This window comes from Lolium perenne, chromosome 7 (genome assembly GCF_019359855.2).
Source record: "Lolium perenne isolate Kyuss_39 chromosome 7, Kyuss_2.0, whole genome shotgun sequence".
NCBI lineage: Eukaryota > Viridiplantae > Streptophyta > Magnoliopsida > Poales > Poaceae > Lolium > Lolium perenne.
Genome location: NC_067250.2, coordinates 261,070,914 through 261,088,776, shown reverse-complemented (window position 1 = coordinate 261,088,776; position 17,863 = coordinate 261,070,914). Strand labels below are relative to the sequence as shown.

At 46.1% G+C, this 17,863-nt stretch overlaps 1 long non-coding RNA gene across 5 annotated transcripts; it reads right to left on the bottom strand.

Annotated features, from left to right (window-relative positions):
* Positions 1-2,430: 2,430 nt before the first annotated feature.
* On the bottom strand, positions 2,431-5,351 carry LOC127313042 (uncharacterized). Of its 5 annotated transcripts, none has more exons than XR_011748997.1 (6): positions 5,053-5,351; positions 4,650-4,968; positions 4,132-4,506; positions 3,236-3,318; positions 2,900-3,114; positions 2,431-2,670 (listed from the first exon to the last, which is right to left on the bottom strand). It is a non-coding gene; the product is annotated as an uncharacterized lncRNA (long non-coding RNA). The 5 variants fall into 5 exon arrangements; XR_011748995.1 differs by having other exon boundaries at positions 3,236-4,217; positions 4,432-4,506; XR_011748994.1 differs by having other exon boundaries at positions 2,900-3,125; positions 3,236-4,506.
* Positions 5,352-17,863: the final 12,512 nt, after the last annotated feature.

Genomic DNA, 17,863 nt, shown 5'->3' with positions numbered 1-17,863 from the left:
GATATGCATGATCCGGATGCTTACCTTGCTGTCAAATGGTATCCTCGCACACTATCAAAACGATCATATCCGGATGTACTATTACTCGTGCACGTGGTATCGTCGCGGGTCATCTATAGTAACCACTTCTGTCCATTCGTATCTTTGCATGCAACAGAAGGAACTGAAACCGTACGTGATAACAAATTAACCGATCGTCATGGGTCATCTATAGTATCCACTGCTATCCATTCGTATCCTTGCATGCAACAAAAGTAACCGAAACCCTACGCAATAACAACGTGATCCGACACTTGACACATAGTAACCCTTCGGTTGCTAGTAAACATTCGTTACGAATGCCCCGGATGCTATCCTTGTTGTCAAGGTATCCTCGCACACTCTGAAATTGACCCTATCCGAGGTAATATCGCCCACGGATCATCGCCATTCGATATGCATGACCCGGATGCTTACCTTGCTATCAAAAGGTATCCTCGCACAATATCCAAACAATCCTATCCGATGTATTATTCCTCGTTCACGTGGTATCGTCGCGGGTCATCTATGGTAACCACTTCTGTCCATTCGTATCTTTGCATGCAACAAAAGTAACTGAAACCCTACGCAGTAACAAAGTGATCCGACGCTTGACACATAGTAACACTTCGGTTGCTCGAAACCATTCGCTACGAATGCCCCGGATGCTATCCTTTCTGTCAAGGTATCCTCGCACACTCTTAAAACGATCCTATCCGAGGTACTATCGCCCACCGATCAAGCCACGAAAGCAGGGTATCCTTGATGTCAAGGTATCCTCGCACTTCGGTTGCTAGTAACTTTCGATACGAATGCCCCCTGATGCTATCCTTGCTGTCAAGGTATCCTCGCACACTCTGTAAATGACCCTATCCGGGGTACTATCGCTGACCAATCCTAGTCGTTCGATATGCATGACCCGGATGCTTGCCTTGCTGTCGAAAGGTATCCTCCCACACTGTCAAAACTATTGGCCATTCTTACAACTACATGTTGCGCTAGTAACCATTCTGTATGCAATGTATCCTCGCCCACCGACCGAGTCACAATAGTAGTCGTTCGATATGCATGACCCGGATGCTTACCTTGTTGTCAAAGGTATCCTTGCGCACAATCAAAACGATCTTATCCGATGCACTATTTCCTCTTGCACGTGGTATCGTCGCGGGTCATCTATAGTAACCACTTATGTCCATTTGTATCTTTCCATGCAACAAAATTATCTAAAATCCTTCGCAGTAACAAAATGATCCGACGCTTGACACATAGTAACACTTCGGTTGCTCGAAACCATACGCTACGAATGCCCCGGATGCTATCCTTTCTGTCAAGGTATCCTCACACACTCTCAAAACGATCCTATCAGAGGTACTATCGCCCACCGATCAAGCCACGAAAGCAGGGTATACATGACCATGATGCTTTCCTTGCGCGCAGGGTATCCTCGCACAACGTCAAAGGGATCCTATAAGACAGATAGTTGCGTCCGTTGCCTATACTTAACTTCGTATCGGTATGCCCATTGTATCCTTGCGCCTCACCTAGAGTAACTTTTATCGGCCATCTATAAAGCCAGATGTTGCGCTAGTAACCACTTCTGTCCATTCGTATCTTTGCATGCAAAAGAAGGAACATAAACCGTACACGATAACAAAGTAACCGATCGTCACGCGTCATCTATAGTATCCACTTCTATCCATTCGTATCCTTGCATGCAACAAAAGTAACCGAAACCCTACGCAATAACAAAGTGATCCGACACTTGACACATAGTAACCCTTCGGTTGCTAGTAACCATTCGTTACGAAATATCCATCGAATTCTTGATCTAGTAATTACGGTTGTAGGTATCCTATATTTGGCCCATAAAATCATTTAGCCGCCAAATAAGGTATCATTAACATATATGTTCCATATAATTCTTTATTAACATATATGTTCCATATAATTCTTTAGCGGTCACATCACAGTTGTAGGTATCATATATTTTACCCTATAAGGTTCTTTAACCACCGAACAAGATCCTATATTTTCCCCGTAGTTTCCTTAACCTATATTTCACTCATACGATCATTCAGCCATCCACCAAGGTATCCTTATGTGTCACCTTAAGTGATCATTCCATATAGTAATTGAAAAGTTCTTTGTTTCCAAAAAAAACCCTAAACACCGGGATCTCCTAGGGGCCACCACCGGCACCAGCGGTGGCAGCCTCACCATCTAAATGTCCAAACATCCAAACATAAATATTGGCATTCAATCGCAATATCAATCGAAACATAAATATTGCCATTCAATCTCTATCAATGCAGTATGATATTTCCATTCAAGCTAATATAATGCCAAACCTCTGAATGTAAACATCAAAATGGACCGTCATCAAATTAGCAAAATATCAAATGAAGTCCCAAGTTAACCCAAACACATCCATATTTACACATAAAAAGAGAGCATTGTAGATGCCCTATTCTGAATAGGGGTCACCAAAATCATGTCATAATTGTTAAGTATTTGAGAAATCACAACTTATCACATGTCATATCCTATTGTTCACCATTTTCAAAATTCATACTAAGTTCCCTGCCATATCGTTCTCTCTCAGATCACCAAAAATGCCTCACATCTTCTATGCTTCCTTCCATATGGTCCATGCTGAAAGAAACACGGAAATATATGAATCTTCTACATGAGGATATCATGAGAAAACAACTATATTGATGATCAAAATAATTCGAGGAGGAATAAAATCCATGGAGGCAAGAGTAGTAGGATGTAATAAAGAAGAAACAACTATATGCATGTTTTCCACTGCTAACACATTCAGCATGATAAAAAGAAGAAACAAAATTTAGAAGGATTACAAATAGGAGATGGATCTCACTGTCAAGAGCGGTTGGAAGTTAATCGGCAGCAGCAGGACATAGTGGTGGACGGCATTAGGAGCAGCAGCTCCGGCAGGGAGGCAAGCACCAGCAACAGCTTGGGAGGCTGGCTCTTGAGGGCATGGCAAGCACCACCACCAGCCATCCTCCGTGCCTCGGTGAGAGAAACGTCCACGTCTCCATCAGAAAACTTTGCTCAGACCTGATTGAGTGCCTACAAGGAAACTAAATAAATGTTAAGAATATACATGAAAGGATCGCAACAAGCATATATAATAAAAAACATGTGTGAGCAGCTTGGTTTAACTCTAACTCGTAACCAGCATAATGCATACCATAATCAGTTTTCCTCTTGCTGATTTCACATGGAACCTAGCCCACCAGCATTAGATTGGAGATACCATTGCAGCCCACAAATCTAATATGATGCACACATATCTCAAGAATCATTCTTTTACGGCAACAAAATTATACAGAGTGGTAAAACTGCCATATTTCAACAACAGAAAAAGAGCTCAACGTATAAATTATATATTCACAACATAAATTTCGAGCATTCTAGATTCACAAGAAGTTGTAGATGTGCTCTTTGAACAGAAGTTTGATATTTTCACTGGATACAACTACGTGTCCTAGTGCTGATAAGTGAATAATCATGACCATATGTATGATAGATGCAAAATGATTATTTATGAGTCCAGATTCTTCTGAGGTAATAGTTAGAGCAGTAAAAGGTTTGACCAATCTAATACAGGAGGCATGAAGGAGCACGAATCAGAAGGAGAGAGCAGTATTACAAAAAAAATACCGCATATTTTTGCCTTACTTTGCTCTGTTTATTTTAAACCCCAACAACCAGTGCTTAAGTGTATCATCTGGATATATGCCATATTCAGATAGTACCAAGACAATCGGGATAAATTAATATTGCATGACAAAGGGGGGCTTTTAAATTCTAGATATTGTCTGAGGTGTCTTGTTCTACACAATTTGCAACACAAAATTCAGCTGTAGAAATCAAAGAAATGCCCACACCCTGAATTTGACTAGATGGCAACTTTTATCAGCTATCGCTACCAATTACCTTCGGCTACAGCACAATTTAGCTTAATGTGGAACTTGTCAGGCACAACGAATATTTTTTTAGCGAATGGTCTCATGATAGTAACTGCATCTAGCACATCTATCTTACAAACAGTAGTAAAACATATCCATGGCACCTAATACTTACAGACAGATAAAGCGGGGAACGTACTAATGGTGCCCTGAGCGATAATCGAGTTTCCAGTTTTGTATGCCACAACTTATATATGACAGCTGCGATAAGTCAAAAGACAAGCGACAAACTGTATGAGTTTCCTTCACAGTGTCCCATTCATACAGCCATGATTCTTGGAAAAACATATGTAGAATTGGTGCAGACTCCTACATTAGTTTTTGCTGCATTCTAAGGAACTCCATACCTATCATACAAATATTAACTAAACCTCATTAATAAAAATTCCACATTCTTACAGCCATTACTACACACCTGAGATGCAAGACAGTCAGGGCACCACGCGAGCTTGCTTATTGCCCCAAAGTTCTCAGGCTTATTCATAGTAAACTATCACAAATATGGTCATTGTTAGCTCGCCATCTATGCCAATAACCATTTCAGAAATAAGAATGACTGCAGAAAAAGGGGTGTCTAGATTTGGCAGACTCGTTTCGAAAACCAGTAATCAAGCAAACTTTTGGGCGACTAACCTCAGATTCCAGGTGCGCTCTGATGGAGGGGACTCGCTTGACGGCGGCATATGCGAATCAGCAGTCGTGGGTGATTCATTCTGCAACTCTGGCGCTGAGAAGACAACTTCTGCTGAAAAGGGCGAATCGACGCCATCGTGTACTGGCTCGTTGCTGCAGTCTCCGTCCTCCCCAAATCCGGCTTGCCATGGATCAGTCACTCGCACGCTGGAATCAAAACTCAAGCTGGACGGCGAAGTGTGGGCGCTTGTCTCGGAAGAATGAATCGGAATGCTTGGTAACAAATCAGGCGCCAAATTCGTGGATTGGCCTTGACAATCTGGTACCAAATTGAACCAAATCAACACAAGGGGATGGAAAAGACGAGCGGGGAGAGGGGGAGGGGCGGGATTTGATGTCTTACCTGATGAGCAGGTCGGTGAATCCCTCAAATTCTCCGCCCATCATCATCTATGAGCGCCCGGCCACTCGAATCCTCCCTTCCCAGCTCTCTTCCAGATGCGGCGAACGGCGAGCTCTGCCGTCTTGACGAAGATGGAGGAAGGGGAAAGGTAGCCCGTGAGATTCAAAATTGAAATGCGAGAGTGGGAGCAGCGGATGGGGGTCCATGGCAGCTCCATGCCGTCCATGTACGGCGAGGCAGTCGCGAAGGACGGCAAGGACGCCCCGTATCCGCCGACGCGCTGTCGGGCTCACCGTGCGTATTGCTATTTGGCCTAGGCGTATCCCCCCGGAGGTAGGGGTCAAACGCCTGTCCGTGTGGGCCCTGTTGCGCGAATCTCCAACGAACGGATCGGTCTGGATTAGGTGCGGGCGCCATAAGGGACTGAGATCCAGTGCCCTGTCTATTACAAGTTACAGCGTGCCCCGAGCCCTCTAATCCACCGTTCAAATCAATCCAATGGACAACAGCAGCAAGGCACGGGTCAAAGCAGAACGCAGCAGCCAGAAACGAGCCCAGCCCTTCGTCCTCGTCCTTGCGCACAGCTCTTGGGGCAGACCGGCAGAGCTTGCTGGTCCGGCCGCCGCCGCTGCGCCCACCTCCGGCGACGAAGGAGCTCTCGGGGCGGCACACGCAATCTCCCTCCGCCTACCTCTAGCTGCGACGAAGCTCCGGAGAAAACGGCCACGACGAAGCGCCGGAGAAGACGGCCGCGACGGCGGCCTCCGCCCAGAGCTCCACATGCTCGCTCCTTCCAACTCCGACGGAGCACTTGGACTGCATGCTGACGCACCGTCTGCCCTTCCTTTCCGCTGGTGGATGGGGATCCAGCGCCTTGCAACCTCACATGAACGAAGCAAGAGCAGCATAACTGGAAAAACAGCAGTTCAGTTAACACTCACGGTAGAACATGTTTGCAGTTTCAGTTTACCAAAACAACATCAATTTGGCAAAAAAATTGAGCACTCTGACAATATACCTCAGCGTGTTAACAGAAATCTGGAAAAATCTGGGCAATAAATGAGCAACATACAGATTGGAGCAACATACATACATATTGGAGCAATATACAGATTGAGCAAGATAGAACCTGGGCAAGATATAACCAACAACAAACTGATTATACTGATTATACAAGGGATCTGAACCAAAGCATTATAAAAAGAACATATTATACAGGCAAAAGATGCAATTTTGAGTCACATAGCAATGAAATTTTATAGCATTTGATACTCAAATTCTGCATTCTTACATAAAGTAGGCCATTCTACTTATACACTTCGGCCACACACGACTATAGTTAGCCCCAAAATCCAAAAAACTATAGTCAGCCTTGTCCAAAATATTACTCAACCATGTCCAAAATAACTATCTAACAAGCTTGTACAGGAGAATGCATATATGGAACATGGGGGCATGTGAACCCACTTTTTGAAAAGTTCCGTTTGTGATCTCAAAACATGTTTTAAAAATCAAAACACAAAATGATTTTCCAGATGATCTCAAATATGTGCCCTGGACATGAGTTTCGTGACGAAAAAATCTTTTATTTTGTCTCGGCAAAAAAGTGAAATTTTGCAGGGCTATATAGCAGTATATATGTGACGTATTTTATCTTTTTAGATTCTGAAATAAAAAAGTGGTTTCTCCGCGAAAACTTTCTACTCACACATGGAACATGCGTACGTACCCGGATATTTTTATTTCAGAATTTTTTAACATTTGAAAAATGCATTTTCAACTAGGATTCACATGCATCTAGGTTCAAACCGGACTTTTCCGCTTGTACAGGCTAGAACATATCTTCATCATAAACACCACAATGGTGAAGCTCATTTGGTAGTTGCACATTTGGGTCAATATTTTCTTGATCATTGCATGGCTTGTCGGAAGCATTGGTAGTTGCATTAAGTTTATCTTCTATTTGTGGACCAACAAAATCAATTGCATTTTCTAACATCAAACAACACTCTTCGGAGTTGGCTACTTTACGTGCCAAACTATGAAATTTGTGGGACAAATGCTTGTACCGAAGTTGAGCTTTCAACTTTGGATTTTCGACCACATTCCTTCCTTGTCTATCTTGTATGCTTCCATTGCGTGCTTCTCTAGTCCATCTTTTTAGGATATAATGTGTTGGCAATGTTTTTATGTTCATTAGATCAAGAACTTTGAGACCATGTCCACACAATATTCCCGTCCTATTGAACATTCCACAACTACATGCGGCTGTTTTGGTCAAAGGATCACCAATCACCATGCGCTCATCCTCAAATTTTAAATCACCATGCAAAATAGAAACCGCAAATTTGTTATCCTCGTCCAATACTCTAGTGCACGCAGCCATGGCTCTTTCATATTCACCTTGAAAAGCTTCAAAAATAATTGGAGTGTACTCTTTGCTTGCTTGCACCAACATAGGAAGATCCTGTCGAAGCGGGCGGGGAGGAGGATCCCGCCGGGACGGGCGGAGGGAGCCGGCGGCAGGAGCGTGCTCCCCTCCCCTTGCGCCGACGGCGTCGCACAGCGGCGGCACAGCTCTGCCCGGGAACGCCCGCGCAGTCTCCTTCTTTTCCCGCGTGTCCCTCGATTTTTTTCTGCGCTCGTTTCTGGCTGCTGGGTGGGAATTGACTGCTCTGACCCGTGCCTTGCTGCTGCTGTCCATTGGATTGATTTGAACGGTGGATTAGAGTGCTCGGGGCACACTGTGACTTGCAATAGACGGGGCACTGGATCTCAGTCCCGCCATAAGGTCCTGACGTTGTATTTACCGGTATTGTGCAACAATAGTAGCGCATATATGTTGTTGATAGGGACATTACTTTGGTAAACGTCATAACACATAGGGTTACATTTCCGTTTTGTAAAAAAGAAAGTTTTTGCTGAACACCGGAAAAGATGGTTGCAAATCGTTGTTGACCAGACTAAGGAAGACTCGAGAGCCAGAATCCTACTCTTGTTTTGGCGCGCCTGGCATCTCCGTAACAATGTCATTCACCAACACGGAAAGCTTCAATGACCAGCTCTGTTACTTTCCTCCGCTCCTACTTGCGAGATGCATACACTAGTAGAAAATGAGGCTTCCATCCAATTTCATTAGAGCATCTTCAGCCGCGTCCCCCAAAGCATCCCCCAAAGGGATTTGGGGCGTGCCGGACCAAAAAAACCTTTCCAGCCGCGTCCCCCAAAGCCCATTTTTGTCCGGCGCGGCCCGATACGGTGTCCGGCGCCCCGAGCCCGTCCCCGTCCCACAGGGGACGCACCGGGGACGCCGGACACACCGAAAAGCGAGGCGAACCGATGCGGGCCCGGCGCGTCAGCGGCTGAAAAATCGTCTCCCACTCCCGCCAAATCCCGCCCCTCCCGCGATATCGCGCCTATCCCGCCGCGCATTTCTGGCCTCCCAACACATATCCCGCCGCCGATTCATTTCTCCTATCCCCGCCGATTTGTTTCTCCCTCCCGCCGTCCACCCGCCGCCGCTACCTTCTCCCCATTCCATGACGCCGCCGGTAGCCCCCAAGAAGATGGCCAAGAAAGCGGCCAAGAAGCCGCCGGGCAATGCGACGAAAGGGGCGAAAGCGCCGTTCGCGAAACCGCGGAAGGCGCCGGCCCCGAAGAAGAAGCCGGAAGGATGGACTGATGATCAGTGGCATCAAGACTGTCTGCGCCGGAAGATGTCGACGGCAGAGCGGAAAGGACGGAGGGCGGCGGAGCAGGAGAAGAAGGCTCTGGCGGAGCGCCAGCACCAGCACTTAATGGCCGGGTGTCTCGCCGCCACTAACGCGAGCCCATATAGTACGAACGTGCCGGTGTACGTTCCGGGAGTCTTCTCTCCATCGTCATCCGCCTTCTACAACGATGGCCCCTCCGGCACTCCCTGGTGCGTGACGCTTAACTTGTCGCCGCACTACCAGGATGCGCTGCCGCATGGCGGCTTCAACCCCAACAACCTCTACTCCCCGGCGTACGAGCAGCGCGAGCCAGGACCCGGTGCAGATGGCGACCCTTTCACTGGCCGCAGGGGGCCGCTCGAATTCAACGGTGCCGGTGCTGAGGGTGCTGAGGAAGAGGGCGGGGGTGAGGACGAGGAGGACGATGAAGAGGAGGGGGTGAAGGACGAGGACGACGACGAGGACGAAGAGGGCGGTGAGGAAGAAGACGAGGAGGGTGCCGGTGACGATGATCTCGTGGAGGTCGACGCGGACGACCTGAAGAAGAAAAAGAAGAAGAAGGCGTCGGGCACACGAGGCCCCAAGTGGACGGCTTTGGAGGATCTTTGTCTGTGCGAGTCGTGGGCGACGGTGAGCCATGACTCCATCATCGGCGCCAACCAAAAATACGGGAAGTGTTGGGCGAGAATCAAGGCCGAGTTCGATGAGCGCAAGCTCATCAAGAGCGACTACAACAAAGTGACAATGAAGAGGAGCCAAAAGGCAATGTCGACGTGATGGGCCATCATCCAGGCATCGGTGAACTCCTTCCATGGATACCATCAGGAATTACTGACCAGAGCCGAGAGCGGCGCCGACCTCTCCCAAATGGTACGACTCTTTCTTCCATAATCTGTAGCGCCTACATTGTGTTCGATGAAATGATTCCGCTTCCTTTGGCTAGTTTGATAGGGCCATGGAGGTTTACGCGAAGAACTTGGATGGGCATAAGTCGTTCGCGCTGGTGCATTGCTATACCAAGCTCAAAAGGAACGAGAAATGGCGGTTGACGCGCCTGTCGCTGTCCAAGGGGAAGGACGCCAATGATCTGGACGCGCCGCCGACAACGTCGGCAGGGCGTCCTACTGGCAACAAGGCTGCCAAGGCCGCCTTGGCCGACACCGCGTCGTGTGAGAAGACGCAGGCATCGATCACGAAATGCCTCGCGGACGTCTCCTCGACCTTTCTCTCCCGCGCCAAAAAGAATGACGAAAGGTGGGCGAAGCTGCTCAAGAGGCAAGAGGAGAAGTTGGAGCTCAAGAAACGCAGGGACGACATGTCCCTGCTGAGAGCGTCGACAGAGGGAATGTCTCCCCGGACGCGGGCGGCGCACAACTTCTTCAAAGGCCAGATCCTCGACGACATCGAAGCCAAAATGGTGGCGGCCGACGCGGCGGCCCAGGAAGAGGCAACGGAAGCAACCGCGGCGCAAGGGCCGACTGACGCGTCTTCGACTGGTACACCATCGTCGGCCTACGCGACGGCGGCGGAGCAGACGGAGCATGCACAACACTAGGCAGATCGCGACGAGGTCATCGTGATCGACGGGCCTGCGTCGACTCAGGATACATCGCCGTCGACCAACCCCTTCTTCTAGTTTAGCATGCACTATGGTCTGTAATATGATCGCGCGCCTAGTACTTTGATCGCCGCTACTCTGATCGCGACGATTCGGCGGGAACGATCTCTTTTGAATGCAAAATTTGAATTCTTGATTGGGGGCGACGTTTGGGGGACGCGACTGGGGAGCGACGTCCCCCAAAGGCGGCACGAACAAAACACGTCCCCCAAACGCTCAATCCGGCGCGGTTTGGGGGACGCGGCTGGAGATGCTCTTAGTCCCCAAATATTTCGAACCGCGACTAAAGGGGTCTTTAGTCGCGGTTCGGGAGGTGACCCGCGAGCAAAAGTCTGGGCCCAGCGGGCTCGGTCGACAGCTGGGGCGCGGGAGGGGCTTTAGTCGCGGCCCGAAGGCCTTTAGTCGCGGTTGGCCAGGTCAACCGGGACTAAAGGCCCAGCCCTATAAAAGGCAGCGCAGCTCACTTCACTTAGCCATTTGGTACCACTTCTCTTCACAATCTTCACAAGGGGTGGTGGATTTGCTTTTGGTTCCTCTTATGCACACAAGGTGTTCGATGAAATGCCCGAAAGAATGAAAGAAACATGATATGAAGTGTCCGAGCCACACTTGAGCTTTCTCATTTATTTTTCCTCCTCGATCGCGGTTAGCAACTTGAACCTTTCATGTGTCATTGATAAAATATGCATGTGTGTAGTTCATTGTTTAATTTCTATTATTTCTAGCTAGTTAGTTTAACAAATGCATGATGGTTAATTATATACTTTATATAATAATAATGCAGATGAATCAGCAATGGATGTACGGTAACCGACTCTCCGGCGAGTTCACTACGGGTTTGAAAGGTTTCCTCGTAGTGGATAATGCGTACAAGCAGGAGGGGTTTTGTTATATGTCCATGTGTTGGCTGTAAGAATCAGAAGGGTTACTCTTCCTCAAGAGAAGTTCACCTGCACCTGCTTCGGCACGGTTTCATGCCAAGCTATAATTGTTGGACCAAGCATGGAGAAAGAGGGGTTATAATGGAATAAGATGAAGAAGGGGATGATATCATCGATGAAAACTATCTTGATCATTTCGGTGATACTTTCATGGAGGATGCTGAAGGTGGGGAAGGTGAAGGGGAAGGTGAAGGGGAAGGTGAAGAAGAGGCACGTGATGAGCCCGCTGATGATCTTGGTCGAACCATTGCTGATGCACGGAGACGCTGCGAAACTGAAAAGAGAGGGAGAATTTGGATCGCATGTTAGAGGATCACAAAAAGTCGCTGTACCCAGGATGCGATAATGGTCTCAAAAAGCTGGGCTGCACACAGGATTTGCTGAAATGGAAGGCACGGGAAGGTGTAGCTGACTCAGGATTTGAAAACTTGCTAAAAATGTTGAAGAATATGTTTCCAAAGAATAACGAGTTGCCCGCCAGTACGTACGAAGCAAACAAGGTTGTCTGCCCTCTAGGTTTAAAGATTCTGAAGATACATGCATGCATTAACGACTGCATCCTCTACCGCGGTGAATACAAGAATTTGAATGAATGCCCGGTATGCACTGCATTGCGTTATAAGATCAAAGGCGATGACCCTGGTGACGATATTGAGGGCCAGAAACCCAGGAACAGGGTTCCCGCCAAGGTGACATGGTATGCTCCTATAATACCACGGTTGAAACGTCTGTTCAGGAACAAAGAGCATGCCAAGTTGTTGCGATGGCACAAAGAGGACCGTAAGTCGGACGGGGAGTTGAGACACCCCGCAGATGGAACGCAATGGAGAAAGATCGACAGAGAGTTCAAAGATTTTGCAGCTGACGCAAGGAACATAAGATTTGGTCTAAGTACAGATGGCATGAATCCTTTTGGCGAGCAGAGCTCCAGCCATAGCACCTGGCCTGTGACTCTATGCATCTACAACCTTCCTCCTTGGTTGTGCATGAAGCGTAAGTTCATTATGATATCAGTGCTCATCCAAGGTCCGAAGCAACCCGGCAACGACATCGATGTGTACCTAAGGCCATTAGTTGATGAACTTTTACAGTTGTGGGGCAGACCTGGTGTACGTGTGTGGGATGAGCACAAAGAAGAGGAATTTGACCTACGAGCGTTGCTTTTCGTAACCATCAATGATTGGCCTGCTCTTAGTAAACCTTCGGGACAGACAAATAAGGGATACAATGCATGCACGTACTGCTTACATGAGACTGAAAGTGTATATTTGCCAAATTGTAAGAAGGACGTGTACCTTGGGCATCGTCGATTTCTTCCGAAAATTCATAACGTAAGAAAGAAAGGCAAGCATTACAACGGCAAGGCAGATCACCGGCCGAAGCCTGCGGAACGTACGGGTTCTGAGGTATTTGATATGGTCAAGGATTTGAAAGTCATCTTTGGAAAGGGTCCTGGCGGACAATCAGTTCCGCAGGGAGCTGACGGGCACGCACCCATGTGGAAGAAGAAATCTATATTCTGGGAGCTAGAATACTGGAAAGTCCTAGATGTCCGCTCTGCAATCGACGTGATGCATGTTACGAAGAATATTTGCGTGAACCCGCTAAGCTTCTTGGGCGTGTATGGGAAGACAAATGATACAAATGAAGCACGGCAGGACCAGCAACGTTTGAAAGACCCTAATGACCGGCATCCGAAATGGTTTCAAGGTCGTGCCAGCTACGCTCTTACCAAAGAAGAGAAGGTCATATTTTTTGAATGCCTGAGCAGTATGAAGGTCCCGTCTGAATTCTCGTCGAATATAAAGGGAATAATAAACATGGCGGACAAAAAGTTCCAAAACCTGAAGTCTGACAACTGCCACGTGATTATGACGCAATTGCTTCCGATTGCTTTGAGGGGGCTCCTACCGGAAAATGTTCGAGTAGCCATTGTGAAGCTATGTGCATTCCTCAATGCAATCTCTCAGAAGGTAATCAATCCAGAAGATCTACCACAGTTACAGAACGATGTGGTCCAATGTCTTGTCAGTTTCGAGTTGGTGTTCCCGCCATCCTTCTTCAATATTATGACCCAGTCGAAGAGATTTCCATTCTCGGTCATGTATTTCTACACAATATGTTCCCCTTTGAGAGGTTCATGGGAGTATTAAAGAAATATGATCGTAACCGTGCCATGCCAGAAGGAAGCATCGCCAAGGGATATGGAAATGAGGAGGTAATTGAGTTTTGTGTTGACTTTGTTCCTGACCTTAAGCCGATTGGTCTTCCTTGATCGCGGCACGAGGGGAGACTAAGTGGAAAAGGCACGATCGGAAGGAAATCAACGATATGTATGGACGGCCATTCTATGACTGAAGTACACCACACAGTTCTGACAAATTCCAGCTTGGTGGCTCCGTACTTCGAGAAACACAAGAATATTTTACGCTCGGACAACCCGGGGAAGCCTGAATCCTGGATTAGAAAGGCCCACATGGACACTTTCGACAGTTGGTTGAGAAAACATTTAATGAATGAAAATGATATTGGAGATCAGCTGTAAATGTTGGCCAAGACACCATCTTCGACTATAACGACTTTCCAAGGGTACGAGATAAATGGGAATACATTTTACACGATCGCCCAAGATAAAAAGAGCACCAACCAAAACAGTGGTGTCCGCTTTGATGCAGCAACCGAGAATGGGCAAAAGGTCACATATTATGGTTACATAGAGGAGATATGGGAACTTGACTATGGACCTTCCTTTAAGGTCCCTTTGTTCCGGTGAAAATGGTTCAAGCTAACAGGAGGTGGGGTAAAGGTGGATGACACGCGTACATCACGCGACCGTTGGGAACCCCAAGTGGAAGGTGTGATGCGTACAGCAGTAAGTTTCCCTCAGTTAGAAACCAAGGTTTATCGAACCAGTAGGAGTCAAGAAGCACGTTGAAGGTTGATGGCGGCGAGATGTAGTGCGGCGCAACACCAAGGATTCCGGCGCCAACGTGGAACCTGCACAACACAAACCAAGTACTTTGCCCCAACGAAACAGTGAGGTTGTCAATCTCACCGGCTTGCTGTAACAAAGTATTAGATGTATAGTGTGGATGATGATTGTTTGCAGAGAACAGTAGAACAAGTATTGCAGTAGATTGTATTTCAGATGTAAAGAATTGGACCGGGGTCCACAGTTCACTAGTGGTGTCTCTCCCATAAGATAAATAGCATGTTGGGTGAACAAATTACAGTTGGGCAATTGACAAATAGAGAGGGCATGACCATGCACATACATATTATGATGAGTATTGTGAGATTTAATTGGGCATTACGACAAAGTACATAGACCGCTATCCAGCATGCATCTATGCCTAAAAAGTCCACCTTCAGGTTATCATCCGAACCCCTTCCAGTATTAAGTTGCTAACAACAGACAATTGCATTAAGTATTGCGCGTAATGTAATCAATAACTACATCCTCGGACATAGCATCAATGTTTTATCCCTAGTGGCAACAGCACATCCATAACCTTAGAGGTTTCTGTCACTCCCCCAGATGCACGGAGACATGAACCCACTATCGAGCATAAATACTCCCTCTTGGAGTACTAGCATCAACTTGGCCAGAGCCTCTACTAATAACGGAGAGCATGCAAGATCATAAACAACACATAGATATAAATTGATAATCAACATAACATAGTATTCTCTATTCATCGGATCCCAACAAACACAACATATAGCATTACAGATAGATGATCTTGATCATGTTAGGCAGCTCACAAGACCCGACAATTAAGCACAATGAGGAGAAGACAACCATCTAGCTACTGCTGTGGACCCATAGTCCAGGGGTAGACTACTCACTCATCACTCCGGAGGCGACCATGGCGGCGTAGAGTCCTCCGGGAGATGAATCCCCTCTCCGGCAGGGTGACGGAGGCGATCTCCCGAATCCCCCGAGATGGGATTGGCGGCGGCGGCATATCTGGAAGGTTTTCCGTATCGTGGCTCTCGGTACTGGGGGTTTCGCGACGAAGGCTATTTGTAGGCGGAAGGGCAGGTCAGGGGGCCACACGAGGGGCCCAGGAGACAGGTCGGCGCGGCCAGGGCTTGGGCCGCGCCGCCCTATCATCTGGCCGCCTCGTGGCCCCACTTCGTTGACTCTTCGATCTTCTGGAAGCTTCGTGTGAAAATAGGCCCCTGGGCGTTGATTTCGTCCAATTCCGAGAATATTTCCTTACTAGGATTTCTGAAACCAAAAACAGTAAAACAAAGAATCGGCTCTTCGGCATCTCGTTAATAGGTTAGTGCCGGAAAATGCATAAATATGACATAAAGTATGCATAAAACATGTAGATATCATCAATAATGTGACATGGAACATAAGAAATTATCGATACGTCGGAGACGTATCAGCATCCCCAAGCTTAGTTTCTGCTCGTCCCGAGCAGGTAAACGATAACAAAGATAATTTCTGGAGTGACATGCCATCATAACCTTGATCATACTATTGTAAGCATATGTAATGAATGCAGCGATCAAAACAATGTAAATGACATGAGTAAACAAATGAATCATATAGCAAAGACTTTTCATGAATAGTACTTCAAGACAAGCATCAATAAGTCTTGCATAAGAGTTAACTCATAAAGCAATAATTCAAAGTAAAGGTATTGAAGCAACAGAAAGGAAGATTAAGTTTTAGCGGTTGCTTTCAACTTATAACATGTATATCTCATGGATATTGTCAATGTAAAGTAATATAACAAGTGCAATATGCAAGTATGTAGGAATCAATGCACAGTTCACACAAGTGTTTGCTTCTTGAGATGGAGAGAGATAGGTGAACTGACTCAACATAAAAGTAAAAGAAAGGTCCTTCAAAGAGGAAAGCATCGATTGCTATATTTGTGCTAGAGCTTTGATTTTGAAAACAAGAAACAATTTTGTCAACGGTAGTAATAAAGCATATGTGTTATGTAAATTATATCTCACAAGTTGCAAGCCTCATGCATAGTATACTAATAGTGCCCGCACCTTGTCCTAATTAGCTTGGATTACCGGGATTATCGCAATGCACATGTTTTAACCAAGTGTCACAAAGGGGTACCTCTATGCCGCCTGTACAAAGGTCTAAGGAGAAAGCTCGCATTGGATTTCTCGCTATTGATTATTCTCAACTTAGACATCCATAACGGGACAACATAGAGAACAGATAATGGACTCCTCTTTAATGCATAAGCAATTAGCAACAATTAATTTTCTCATATGAGATTGAGGATATTTGTCCAAAACTGAAACTTCCACCATGGATCATGGCTTTAGTTAGCGGCCCAATGTTCTTCTCTAACAATATGCATGCTCTAACCATTAGGTGGTAAATCTCCCTTACTTCAGACAAGACGAACATGCATAGCAACTCACATGATATTCAACAAAGAGTAGTTGATGGCGTCCCCAGGAACATGGTTATCGCACAACAAGCAACTTAATAAGAGATAAAGTGCATAAGTACATATTCAATACCACAATAGTTTTTAAGCTATTTGTCCCATGAGCTATATATTGTAAAGGTGAAGAATAGAAATTTAAAGGTAGCACTCAAGCAATTTACTTTGGAATGGCGGAGAAATACCATGTAGTAGGTAGGTATGGTGGACACAAATGGCATAGTGGTTGGCTCAAGTATTTGGATGCATGAGAAGTATTCCCTCTCGATACAAGGTTTAGGCTAGCAAGGTTTATTTGAAACAAACACAAGGATGAAGCGGTGTAGCAAAACTCACATAAAAGACATATTGTAAACATTATAAGACTCTACACCGTCTTCATTGTTGTTCAAACTCAATACTAGAAATTATCTAGACTTTAGAGAGACCAAATATGCAAACCAAATTTTAGCATGCTCTATGTATTTCTTCATTAATGGGTGCAAAGTATATGATGCAAGAGCTTAAACATGAGCACAACAATTGCCAAGTATCACATTATCCAAGACATTTTAGCAAATTACTACATGTATCATTTTCCAATTCCAACCATATAACAATTTAACGAAGAAGAAACTTCGCCATGAATATTATGAGTAAAGCCTAAGGACATATTTGTCCATATGCAACAGCGGAGCGTGTCTCTCTCCCACACAATGAATGCTAGGATCCATTTTATTCAAACAAAACAAAAACAAAAGCAAACCGACGCTCCAAGCAAAGCACATAAGATGTGACGGAATAAAAATATAGTTTCAGGGGGGGAACCTGATAATGTTGTCGATGAAGAAGGGGATGCCTTGGGCATCCCCAAGCTTAGACGCTTGAGTCTTCTTGATATATGCAGGGGTGAACCACCGGGGCATCCCCAAGCTTAGAGCTTTCACTCTCCTTGATCATGTTGTATCATCTCCCTCTCTTGATCCTTGAAAACTTCCTCCACACCAAACTCAAAACAACTCATTAGAGAGTTAGTGCACAATCAAAATATACATGTTCAGAGGTGACATAATCATTCTTAACACTTCTGGACATTTCACAAAGCTACTGAAAGTCAATGGAATC